The following is a 12,660-nucleotide window of genomic DNA, read 5'->3' on the forward strand; positions in this document are numbered from 1 at the left end:
TGTGAAACAACTCCAATCTGCAAAATTGGCCTGGAAAAGCTGTGTCCAACCACTGGCTTCTCTTAAAAGTCAGAATCCCAAGAGCAGATAAAAACCCAGCCTCTTTATACTGAACTCAGCTCAGAGCCCAGAACCAGCACCCCACAGCTCCCATCTCCTTTGTTTTAATGATGTTTTGCTCCAGAAATCAAAGAGCTACAAGCATATTTACTATCACACACCGACCTGAAGCACAGCCCTCTGCATCTTGCTCCCCTTCTTTTGCTTCCTGATTTTTCACAGCTCCTGGCAGCCCTTGGAGACACTGAGCAGCTACAAACTATGCTCCAGATACACAAAAACCTGGTAACACAAAAACCTGGTAACTGCCAGTGTCATACTAGAGGATGGCCTTACCTCTTGTCCCTGTCCTTAAAAAGCCCTGGAATGTCTCTAATCAGTATCTCATGTGCCTGCAGGATCCCTGGATAGTAATAAATATGCAATTCCAGCTTGTTCAGATTTAAGAAAGGGAGACAGGAAAAGCCGTTCCTCAAAAGTCGCCCTTTCTGGGACAGAAATCCCAGATTGTCCTGGTTTTGGGGGCACCTTGCAGAGGGTGCTGTGCTCTGCCCCAGGCACTGCTGAGAGGACACGTCTCACGGGGATGGTGAGATGGTGCCTGGTAGGGGTTGTGTTTTGGGGTGCTGTGCCCTCTGCTCTGGGGGTGTGGGACCTGCTCTGATCCTGTGTGGGGTTCATTCCAGGTCATGCTGAGCAGCTCAGAAGTGACTGGGGTTGCAAATGAAGGGGCACGGGGGTTACAGAGCAGGGCTGAAACACTCCCTCTCTTTCTAGTTTCCATCCTCCCTTTCTGCAAATCCAGTGCTCAGACCATCCCTTGCCTGCAGAGCTGCCAACTCTCCTCTCAAAACCTCCTTGCCAACTCCTGCCATACCTGGCAGGGGCCCAGAGGCCCGAGGGGAAGAGTTTGGAAGAAGTTTCACGCAAACGTGCAGCTGGATAAAGCCGGAAGGATCCTGCACCCGCCCCGTCTGGAAGATCCTTTGGGCAGAGCCAGCACAACCCTCCGAGCCGTCCCCGATGCCACACCGCCCTGACCTGGGCTCGGCAGGCTCAGACATGGCCTCAACCTGCCATCTAGTGTTCTCCTCATGGATCCTGCTGCCAGAGCCTGCAGCAGGCAGGGAAGCACCGCCCGGAGCTGCGGCAGCACCTCCGACGGGACCCCGAGAGCAGCGGGGCAGGAGGGTCCTGCTGGCTCCCATCACCAGGAATGTCGGACGTGAATTGCCCAAGGATTGTCCAGAGACAGCGTTTTCACGTAGCTGAGCTGGGTAAGTGCCATACTCCAAGGAAACAGAGCATCCAGCTCAGCCTCTGGCTTAAAACTGTTTATAGGAATCAGCAGTTTTGAAAATGGAAAGATTAAATTAGTCCAAACAAAAAGACCCACTCTAACCACCGCAGACTGAGCTGGAATGATGTCACATAAACGGAGAAGGGGTGGCCACAGTTGTTGTCAGGAGTCAGATGGAGCTGCCAAAGAAAATAATCACTTTTTTTTCCCCTCCTTTTGGGAATTGCAGGGTTTGACCCCAAAGCAGATGCAGGTGGGATAAACCCTCATGTACTCCCATCAGCATTCCTGTCAGCACGGCCTCAGAGAGGTGGGAGAAAGGGGACAGGAGGCACCAGGGTGAGGGGTACAGCATCATCCCCAGCCCATAGAATGGGATGCTCAGTGCTGGGATGGCAGCACCCCCAGCCCCAACGTGCTGCCTGGTCTCAGTGACAAGCTGTGGCCACCATCACCCCTGTCCCCAGAGGCAGAGTAATGTACTGGGTTTGGACAGCCTGGGCTAAGGGAGTTTCAAAACAAAGCAGCTTCGGGCAAACAGCCTTTCCACTTCTCTGTCTCAGCTTCCATTTGTTAACTTCCCTTTCAAAATGCAGAGGAGTTTGATATCAGGTGGTAAATTATGCCTGATCCTTTTGGAATAACAGATTACCCGTGCTTAGAAGCCACAGTGGTTATTTGTTTTGTAAACCAGGGCCTCTCCCTCTGCTCCAGCACACTCTCCCTTCCCCAGCACACTCTCCCTCCCCACACTGAAATCCAAGCTCTTCCCACGGAACAGAAGCTCCATTCATTCCCTGTCAGCTCAACCACCTTCCAGAATCCCCCTCAGCAGACACTGGGGTTGGTGTGGGCATCCCTGGGCTGTGCAGGGGAGTTTTGGAGGCTCACAGGTGAGGCTGGCACAGGTCTTTTTGGATGGGATGCTTTGCCTCTGCTCTCCACCCTGGAATGCCGTGGGGCCCTGCTGGGACTGGTGCTGTGCAGCCCTCCCTGGGCTCGTGGTTCACCATCCTGAACCTGGTGGGGACAGAAATGCCACAGCAGCTGCTTGCCTGCTTCCAAATGCTCTACAAAAGGAACATGCACCAGGACATGTGGATGGGGCTTGGAGAAACCTGCTCTAGTGGAAGGTGTCCCCACCCATGGCAGGGGGCTGGAACATGATGATCTCTAAGGTCACTTCCAGCCCAAAGCAGTCTGTGATTCCATGATTCTGTGACATCTCTCTGGCCAATAACCGTGACAGGAAAGGAGGGTTTAGGTGAAAAAGGCATGGGAAAGGCACTGTTGGTGTTTCCCAGGACCAAAGGGCATTAGGACAGCAAGGACAAGATCTTGTGGGGACACGGAGGCCTCAACATCTGCAGCACAAGGGCAGAGGGAGCACAGCCTGGCCATACTCGTGTTCCAGTGCTTTTTAAGCGGAGATGGGATGTTTCCTGCCAAGTCCACAGGCCAAGGGGTTTGAAAGCCCCATTTTAATCCCAGCAGCTCACACTGCCCTGCTGCTCCACGGAAAAGGCAGCTGGACAAAGTGCCCTTCTCACTGTGCTCTCCCTTGGGAAACAGATGGTGAGCTGTAAAGGGGGAACAGCAGCTTGGCAGGAGATAGGAACCAAAACCAAGTGGGAAGTGGCCTCTTGGGAAGTGTTCCCTTCTCAAATACAGATCAGAAAAGGCACAGGCAGGCTCTGAGGTGGGCTGTGGGACATGGCACGAGGCAGGGAGGACACCCATGTCCCTGAAGCAATGCTTGGAGCAGCCTGAGCTCACTTCAGCCTTTCCCCCTCCCCTCATCCTTTGTGCTCAGGACCAGGGTAATCGTCCTGAAGAGCATCAACATCACACAAAAACCAGGAGATTATTCACCTGTTATCTCCAGTTCACACTTCAGCTTCCCACTGCCCTCGTAACAGCTCCCTGCAGGAGCCAGCAGGTTTGCTGGAACGCTCTGCTGGCCCTTCCCACCATTACATCACCAGCCCGGGCCGTGCAGCATCACCACGTGGCGCGGCCGTTCTGTGCCGCGACCCGAGAGCCCGGCTGGGCTCAAGATGCAGGGCTGAGCCACACGCTATCCCAAATGCATTCCAGATGACAGGAGAGCACGGCAGGGTCCGGCTTTGTGAGCCTGATCGAGCAACACCTCATAATAACTCTTCACTGGACAGAACAGTTTGAATCTGGGGGATGTTTCTGATGTTTTCTGATCGTGGGAACTGCTGGAGACCTCTCCGCTTATTTTTTTTGGTGCAACATCACCTTCTCCCAGGTTTCTCCAAGCCCCATCCAACCTGGTTTTGAACACTTTCAGGGATGGGGCAGCCACAGGGTTCTCTGGGCAACCTGTGCCAGGGCCTCCCTCCCCTCACAGGGAAGAATTTCTTCCTATTCCAGAATTTCCAGGCTGTTCGACTGGCCATGGCTAAACCCTTGCAAGGCTGAGCAAAGGGCTTCTGCAGAAACCACCTGCCTGAAGTCACCCTCTCCCCTGCAAGCCCAAAGCATCCCAAAAACAGCATCCTGAGGGCTCTGCAGCTCCAGGACCCGCAGCCCTGATGCACCACCATGGTCTCCAGGGCCACGAGCCAAAGCTGATTGTGCAGCGTGAGCAGGAGAGAGTAGGGAGGGAAGAAGGAATTTGTTCCCTGTGCAGCTTGAGTGAAACCTGCACCTTTGAGCAAAACTACCCAAACCCACACAGATTGGCTGAACACAAAGCCGTGTAAAAGCTCATTCCATTTTTACAGCTCATCAGCCAAGCAGCCGAGACATTCCAAAATCTTAGGCTTCCCCCCAGGTTTTGGTAGATGCAGCATCACCACACAGCCAAGCTCCAAACTTTCAGGTAGGTTTTGCAAAAAATAGGAAGGAACTGGCTTAAATGGCTCATCTCACTCTGTCAAACTGATCTGCAAGAACCATGTGAGTTCAGGAAAAACTCTGCTCTCTGCACCCCACAAACACAAACAACCCATGGAGCAGATGGGAGCAGCTGGCTGGGAGAATTTGTGCTGATTGTTGCTTTGCTGGAGAACTCACAGCTCTGCAGCCTGAACTGCTACTAGAGCAGGGGTGAGCTCCCAGGAACAGTCATAAGCTCTGGTTTGATTTTTGGGAAGGAAGAGGGGCAGGATGGCTGGGGGTAAGGAGCTGAGCCCTAAAACTCAGTGCCAAGGCAGAAGGACGTGGAAGAGCCTGTGGAGATGCAGGCACAGTGTGCCCTGGCCCAGCAGTGCCATCACCACCCAGATGCCACTTGGTGGTAAGACTGGACCAATTTGATTCCAATGAGACTTGGAACCACTTGTCTTCTGGCAAATATTGGACAACTTCACACATTTCCTCTCCTGTGTTGCTCCAGATGAGAATGGAAACAACCTCTTTGCATGTCATGGAACAGGCTCCCCAGGGAAGTGATCACAGAACCAATCCTGTCAGAGTTCAGGAAGTGTTTGGCCAATTCTCTCAGGCATCTGGTGGCATTCTTGGGGTGTCCTGTCCAGGGCTGGGAGTTGGACTTGATGATGTGGATCCCTTCTAGCTCTGGATATTCTATAATTCTGTGACTCTGCTTTAGCCTAGAGGAGCGTTCAATACAGGTGGTGCAGGTCATCTTTAACCAGGATTAAAGGGTAATTGCAAAGTTTCTCTGCTTCAGGGTGAGTATTGACCACATCAACCTGTAAGTTCTGCAGCACAGATGTGCCTGAGCTCGGGCTGCTCCTGACAGCTTCAGCCGTGGAGGTCAGAAACCTCTGGTGTTTGCAGGGGGGCTCTGCACAAATCTGCCCTTTCAAAACCCTTATTCAGTTTTCAGCCCCCAGAAATCTCTGCCCAATTTCCTGCATTATCCCCCCTCACAGCTTCAGCTTCCCGTGGTGGGAAACCCACGTGAGAGAGGCACTGAAATCGTCCTGGCTTCTGTCACTCTCCAGGCTGAGCCAAAAGCTGGAAAACCTGCAGAGATTCAGTCTCTCCTCCAGCATTTTCATGCTTAAGTGGAGTCACTGGAGCTCTGGAGAGGGAGATATTATGGCCTAATGCAAACAGCACTAAGAAGACTGAACATAATTAAGGCCCTAACAGCAAACGTTGGACTTGGGTTTAATCTGCCAAAAAAATCTCCTTCACAGCATCCCCGCAGAGGTATAAAACGCTGAGCAAACCTGGAAAAAAAAAGACCTGGAGGACAGTGCTTTTCATTTCCTAGGCTGATTTATGCTCTACAAACAGCATCACATGCTGTCGCTGACAATTTCCTGCTGAGTTACTCGCGCTGCCTCCCCGCCAGAGCGATGCCTACAGATGGGAAGGAGAGTCGGGCTGGCTTGAAAAGAAGCGAGGGAATATTTCTGCTTGACAGCCTGTTTTCTTTGGTCAACGCATGGAAGGATTTTAGTTCATTATTTCACGTCTAGGCTCAGTTCCCAGCCACCAAAGGGAGAGCTGAAATCGGGGGGTTTCGGGTGGAAACCGAAATGCTCCTCCTGGTTTCGCCGGAGCAAGTGAGCAAGATGTGCCTGGGGACGTGGAAGTGAATTAATTGCTGTAATCCGACTGCTGGAGCCCTTGAATGAACATTTTAATTGGGTTGCAAAGGGGAATTCAGTGCTGTAAAGCACTTTTTGAGCCAAAGAGCCAGAGGTACCAGGCACCCGTGGGTGCTGTGCTGGGGCTGCAGCCCTGGGGGACCATCTGGGGAGGAGATGCAGTTGGGAGTGGATGGAGGAGGAGGAGGAGGAGGCACAGAGGTAGCAGTAGGATGTGGTTGATGGGGACCAGCTCCTCCAGCCCCCAGCCCTGCCAGGGCTCCTCCACATGCTCAGGGAGCTCAGCCAGGCGTGTTGTGCAGTGCCCTCACCTTCACCTCACCTGCCTAATATCCATTCACGATTTAGGATTAGTTTTGGCTTCAAACAGTGAGGCTGGAGCTGGAACACGAGCTGAAATAGCACAGGGTAATAGCCTGTGGAAAGAATAGTAGTGAAGGAATATTTTCTTCACATGGCAATGGGGAAAGCAAAGGTGGGTGTTGGGAGAGGGTTTGAGCTTCTCCCATTCAACACCCAGCTGATGGAAACTGGTGTGACTCAGGTCCCTAAATATATTTTCAGTGCTGTCTCTGTGTTTCTGGGACACAAGGGATGTTTGGACAGGAGAATCCCTTGCAGGGAGGAGCTGGAGGAGGCTGAGAGCTGTAAACACTTGAATTCTCATTTGCACTCCTGCCTCTCCCTGAGGATTTGCAAACAGCCAGCAAAGCCTTTCAGGATGCTGAGAGCATCGTGTGCAGGGTGTTCGTGGTGTGTTATCAGAAGGCCTGACCTGCATCACCAAAAACGTGTCAGGAGATGCTGTTTGCTGTCACTGCCGAAAAATCTTGTAAAGGGTTCAGCCATGGACAGTGTTAACAGCTTGGAAGGGTCAGGGGAGGGAAAGCACACACACCCAGGACAGCTGGGGTGTAAAGTGGCTGCGTGGATTGGATGTATAAATGAGGTGTTCACTGACACAGCCACCTGGAAGGGACAAGGCAGGGGCAGCAGCCACATTGTGCTCAAGGAGAGGTCACGTCCTGGGACCTGCTGATCTGATCTCTTCTCCTTCTTCAGAGTGAGTCTGGACAGGTTAAACTTGACCAGTGCCAGCTGTGTAGGTGTTATTGCTCCTAGAGCAGGAAGCACCTTGGGTCACCATCCCAAGGATGCTCCTCACACCCCTCCCTCCGAGAGGCTTTTGTGTGTGCCTTTGCTTGAATCCAGCTACAGCTGTTCATGTGTCCATATCTGCAGTCCTGATATATTTGCTTTCCAGGAACATTTGTGTTTTGGTGTTTCCAGCCTGCATGAAAATGAGCTTTTGGCTTTGATAACCCATAAAAGCAGCAAAATCCCGTTGCCTCAAAACAAGCCTCACCAAAACTGCTGGAGCGAGTGGAAGGTTTGCATTGGCCTGAGTGAGTTTTAATGCAGTCCTGGCTGTTGTCTGCAATCACAGCACACTTTGGGATTTGGGGGAAGCAGCTCCAGCCAGGCTGGCTGCCTTGGGCTGCCCTGCTTTGCTGGGAGCTCCCTGTGTCACAACACAGCCTCATCCTGAGGGCAGTGCCAGGGAAAAGATGGGCTCTGCAGAAATTCATGCTCCATTTCCAGTGATCTCATTGGAGAAGGGTGCAGGAACTCTGCAAAAGCCCTGCAGGACTCACTGGTTAAATGACAAAATGTGGACCAGATTGCTCAGAGGAAAAGGAAAATCGAGGCTTTGGCATCCTTGGAAAAGTCCTGCTGCTTCCCATCCCTCTGCTTTACTTGTCACCTCTCTTGGGAAAATGGGAAGAACTTTGGGGTCAGTGCAGGTGCTGGGGTGTCTCTATGGGTGCACTGACTCCCTCCCCTTATGCAGAGGTTGGGATGGGATGAGCTTTCCTCCTTCCTTCACCTCCAGGCAGTGGTCCCCCACTTTTTGACTCTAATTTAAGATTCCCTTTGCTGCAAGAAACCCTGGAAAGTTTTCCAGCATCACCCAGTGGGGCGTCCCCTCCTACAGCCTCCCACTGCCTGATACACTTTGGCTGTTGGTTTATGCAGATCCAGGGAATTTTTAATCTGCAAATAGATCTTCCCCTGGTAAAAAAAGGAGCTGTAAAAAGTCAAATCCCTGGAGGATGATGCCTTGGGAAGCTGGGGAAGCAGCATCTTTAAGCTCTGGGGAAATCAAGCTAAAGCTGATCCCTGCACTGAGCAGTGTGGTTGGGTTTGCTCTCCACGGGGATGCTCAGAACCTGGGAAGGAGCAGAGTCTGCAGCACCTGGTCCCTCCATGTGCTCAGGGATACATCAGAGCAGGAAAGAGCTGGTCCCTGGCTTGGGTGGACAGGAATTTGGGGGATGGAGCCCCCAGGACTCCCTCCAACCCCTGGGTTTTATGAACTCCCTGGATTTACGACCAATTCCCTCCACACAGCTGAAGCTCTGCCAGGATCCCTCTCTGCTGTTTTAAACTGCAGAGCAAAAAGAAGGTTGCAAACTGGTGGAGAGATGCCAGGAAAACCTCAGGAGGGCTAATCCATGGCAAAACCTTCCTGTGCTGGAGCTGATGGGCTCGCTCTGGCTTTTCAGCCCATGAGGAGGCCCAGAGAGGGGGTTGCTGGACAGGCAAGGAGCCCCCAGGCCCCAAGGGTGGGAGTCCCCAGGCAGGACAGGCAGGTGTCACACAAGGCAGGTCTGTGGGGAGGTTTTATTCAAGCTGAATGAATTTTCCAATCCTTTCAGGGATGGGAGGGAGAAGGGAAGGCAGCACAGGGAGGGTTGTTTCACCACCACACAGAACTTCAGTTTGGGAGACCAGTGAGGCTGTAGAGCATCTCCCATCTCTCCTGCCACGCTCAGGGCAGCTCCAAAAACCCCAGCCATGCAGCCCAGCAGCTCAGCCCAGGCCTGACTGGGATGCAGGGGTGCATCACTGGGGCCACCACAGCCACCCACTGCCCTGGTCTGTGCCCACACTCTGTGCCACCCCTGTGACAGGAGCTCACTCAGCTGGTGGTCACCCAGGCAGGGCAGGGCTTCCCCTGCATTGGATTTTAGGGTTTTTTTTACTTCTCCTGAGAAACTGGTGAAACCCAAGGTTTTTTTCCACTGCATATTTTCCTTCAAACAATCCTGGGTTTGTACTGAAATAATCAGGGTCTGTGTCTTCAGTGACGGTGAGCTGAGAAATTCCAGCCCAGCACCGTTTTCTGAGCTTCAGCAGCCAAAATATTAGGAAATAATTCATTTTTTTTCAGCCAAAACTCCTGGAGAATCTCCTCTTCCCTCATTTCTGGTGAGCAAACACACACATGTGCCTTCTATAAAAGGAGGTTTTTCCATGGAATTCCAGCAGTGCCCTGTTCCTCCTCAGTGTTCCATACAGAGATGTCTGTCTGGGCTGTGCCAATTCCCCCCCACCATCCTCTGACCCACAGGGAGAGAGGATCCCAGCATCACCCTGGAGCTGACCAGGATCTTGCACAGGGATCACAGCCCCAGTCCTGCCCTGTGAGCAATGCCCAGCATTGTCTCTCTCCAAAGCTGGTTTCCTCCTGTGGGAATTGAGGTGGAAAATATTTAATTATTCCCAAGTCTATTTTATGGCAGTTTAACCCCTGTCAGCTGAAATCCCAGTTCTCCTGGAACCTCCTGTTTTTCAGGTAGAAATTCCTTTAGATCTGACAGTGACATCTTTATCCTTTCCAGTGGATCTGCCCCAGTGCCGGGCTCCAGGCTCAGCATGGAGACACCACATCCAAAGCTCCCAAAACTGCCCAGGACCCAGTGTCAAACACACAGGTTATCTGGAAGTTGCCTGAAAGCAGGAGTTCTCATGGGTGGTGCACTGGGATTGACATCTCCTGCTTATCCCACTCACCAGCTTCCAAAAAGTAAGTGGTCCCTGAGCAAGAAGAGCCCGGCCTGGGATGTGCCTTTTCTGGGAGAAACCCATTCCCAACACTGTCCATGGGGATTTCAGGGCTCGTGACAGAAGCAGGGGGCTGCAGGACAGAGGAGCAGGTCATTTGGAGAGGTACAGGAGGCAATTCCCCTCTCCCAAGGGACCAGCAAGGCCCAACCAAGCCTAGAAAAGCAATAAAGAAAAAGTCCATCTGGACGACGCCCTTTTTCTGACTCAGAATGTTAAATAAAATGCCAGAAACTGCTCTTTTTCTCTTTTTTACTTTTTTTTTATCATCCAGTAGGCCCTTCATATTTTCCCACTTACATCATCCAACATGGTTTGAATCTACAGTGACTGGTAAAGCCTCAAAGGCATAATTGCAGTTGTCTTAGGAAAGTGAAATCATATGGTGTTCCCAAGATCCCTTTCCCCTTGCTTTTTTCCTTTTCTTTTCTTTTCTTTTTTTTTTTTCCCTCCCCCTTTAAATGTTTCTTACTCAGCTTCCAGATGTTTCCTGAGGAAAAAAAGAAAAAGAACAAGAGGCAGAGCAAGGCACAGACTACAGGGTGCTGTAGTGGAAAAGGCCACGTGGCAGCAGGAGCTCCCAGGCAAAGGAGGGGAGTGGTGGAAGCTGCAGCCTGTGCTTGGAGCAGCACAGTCTTCAGGCTGGTGAGGCACAGAGGCCTTTCTGGACCACTCTCCCTCATCCCATCCCATCCCAAAATCCCTGGGAGCTGCCTCAGCCTCTCCATCAGCCCATGGTCCAGGCTGGGAAGCCTGTAAAGGTCCTGAGCTGAGCAAAAGATGCTGAGCATCAACATGTATCCTGAACACAGTCAGCCCCCACATTTGGGGGAAATTCCAGAGTTATGCAGGACTTTTTGCAACCTTGTAACTCAGACCAGGCTCCTGACCTGCCTCCTCACCCCTTATTGAAGCCATGGCTCCGACAGAACCTTTGCCAGCCCATTCCTGATCTCTGAGCACTTCCAGGACCTTGATAAACCACCATTTCTATGGATTTCCAATGCCTTTGTGGAGGCAATTCCACCTGCCCATAGCCCTCTGGCTCAGGGGGTGAGTTTGCACCAACTCAGCCTCACATGAGGCCCTTGCATGAGTTGTGAAGCCCCCCCAGGTGCTGCAGGGTCCAAGCTCCACCAACCCTCACAGAAGATAGAGGGCAAAAATTCCTGTGTGTGCTGGAGCATGGAAGGGTCTGTTGGAGCCAGAGCCTGGCACACCAACTCTGGGAAAGCACCTCTGTCCCTGCAAACAGCCTCCCTGGGAGCAGAAATGCTCACACCACCCTTTAGGCAAGCTCAGCCTGGGCATGGTTTCAATTAGGGCTGTAATTTACTGAGCTGGCATGAAGGAGGGTGACACAAACTCCAAAGGAGGGGCCTGAAACTCTTCCTTCCCTCCAGTGAGCTCCCTTTCCTTGGGGAAAGGCAAGAAGGAGTCCCCATCCTGCTGAAAATGCCTCTTCCTGAACACCCTCTGCTGTGCTGGGACCAGAAAAGCTGCAGTCCCAGGGGCTCAGGGATAAACCCCCCCATGGGGCAGGCTGTGCCAATCCCACCTCGTGCCACTCCCTGCCCTGTGATGGGAGGAGAAGACCCAGTGCCCACTGAGGAGGTGGAGAGGGGTGAGCCGTGGGAGTCGGACCAACCTTGCCTCCTTCCCCACCCAGCAGAGAAATCCCATCTCCAGTGCTTTCCTGGAGCTTTGTAGTGTCTGCAAGAAAGCAGGGATGGCCCCAAAGAATGGGAATGACCTTCCCTTGGAGCTGACAGAGCAGAGGATGCACCAGTGCTCCCAGCACCAGTCCCCTGAGCACACAGGGGGCTGCAGCCCCAGGACACCACCACGAGGACACCACTTGAGCAGTGAGTCCAGAACAGTTGTTAGGCAGCCTGGCAGGTACAGTTCACCAAAAATGGATCAAGTGCTTCCCAGGAACTAGAGAGCCTGTGGAACCAGTAGCACGAGGGGGTGGGAAGGGATGCAGCCAGCCAAGAACTGATGAGAGTCTGGTTCAAATGCATCTCTGAATAGACTTAAAGACCTCAAAATTAAGTCATATCCAGTGTTTTCAGAGCATCAAACTCCTAATAGTGAGGGGGTGGTTTCCAGCCTCCTGTTGGGAGTGCAAATGCAGCTCATCCAAACCCATTCCAGATGTTCTGCCCTTGATGGAGAGGAGGGAGGAACCATAACTGCAGCCCCCTGGGTCTGGTGATGAGTTGTTTTAGAAACAACAGCGAGTGTGATGCATCCCATCTCCCTGCTCAGAACAGGTAGGAGGCTCAAGGGTTGTTCAGTTGTGCAAAATCTTTGTTTTCTACCCCCCAGTGCAGGCACAGAAAGGGTTAAATGCGATCCACATGGGAACACATCCCATTTGTACAGAGCCAAGGCCTGGGAGGGCTCCTGCTTCATCCACAGACAGGGTTTGAAGGGCCTTCTCTACTCTCAGCACACGGTTTCCCGTTCCCAGTGGGATAGAAATGTAACTCCACCCAGGGCAAGAATGAGACCTGGCTGGAGGAGCCCGAGCAAGGAGAGGGAATTTGGCCTCTAAACGATTGTCTTGAGCTTCTCGATAGTCTGTGCTTGGGTTTCTTATCCCAGGCCAAGCAGATGTTGCTGTCTCAGGTCACTGCCCAAGGTCAGCCCGTCTGCAGCACTGCCCCTGCTCAGTGGAGCCCTGTGTGTGTCCCTGGAGAAATGTCATGGAAACACACACTGGTCTGGGTTGGAAGGAATCTTAAAGATCATCCAGTTCCACCCCCTGCCATGGGCAGGGACACCTTCCACTAGCCCAGGTTGCTCCAAGCCCTGTCCAACCTGGCCTTG

Source organism: Manacus vitellinus, unplaced genomic scaffold, assembly GCF_001715985.3.
Source record: "Manacus vitellinus isolate BGI_N305 unplaced genomic scaffold, ASM171598v3 scaffold_27_pilon, whole genome shotgun sequence".
Taxonomy (NCBI): Eukaryota; Metazoa; Chordata; class Aves; order Passeriformes; family Pipridae; genus Manacus; species Manacus vitellinus.